We start from the raw sequence: 598 nt of genomic DNA, 5'->3' as shown, positions 1-598 counted from the left end.
GGGGGGGGTCTTTTGTGCTTTTGTAGTACCGAGATTAGGTTGTGTGTTGAGAAACTCCTGGAAGCTACCTACAACCGGTGCAAATGGAAGCCTACATGGGCCGGCTCATCTAGCACAAAGATCCGTCCTACTTGGGCGCTCGCTAGCTAGCAAAAACAATAGTAACTGGAACTAAGTGCCGACTAGGGAATTTCAGACATTATACATTGCCATTCGGGTCTCTATCTTGCCGGAGTGGAGGATCGATTCGGGCCTGGCTTCGGTGTGAGCAGTGAGTAGGACGGGATGGAACATGCACTAGCAGACATCGTGATAGGAGGCGCAGGAGCAGCATGGGAGTTGCATGCTGGGTTGCTCCCCCTTGTCGATAATGAGCACCGCGACGGTGGGTGGAAGCGGGACTCGACGTCAAAGCAGTAGAAGACGTTGGCTGGCTACTACAGTTGAGACCACATGTATTGTACTGGGTTCTTGTTAGTCCTACACTACGACTTCTCTGACATTTCCACTGATTTATAGGTGTTTGTCGTAGAGATGATATCAGCAAGGAGCAGAGATGATAGGAGTATGCGGGTCAATTATAGGGGTATACGAATAA

This window comes from Triticum aestivum, chromosome 7D (assembly GCF_018294505.1).
Source record: "Triticum aestivum cultivar Chinese Spring chromosome 7D, IWGSC CS RefSeq v2.1, whole genome shotgun sequence".
Lineage (NCBI taxonomy): Eukaryota > Viridiplantae > Streptophyta > Magnoliopsida > Poales > Poaceae > Triticum > Triticum aestivum.
This window is presented reverse-complemented; position numbering follows the sequence as displayed.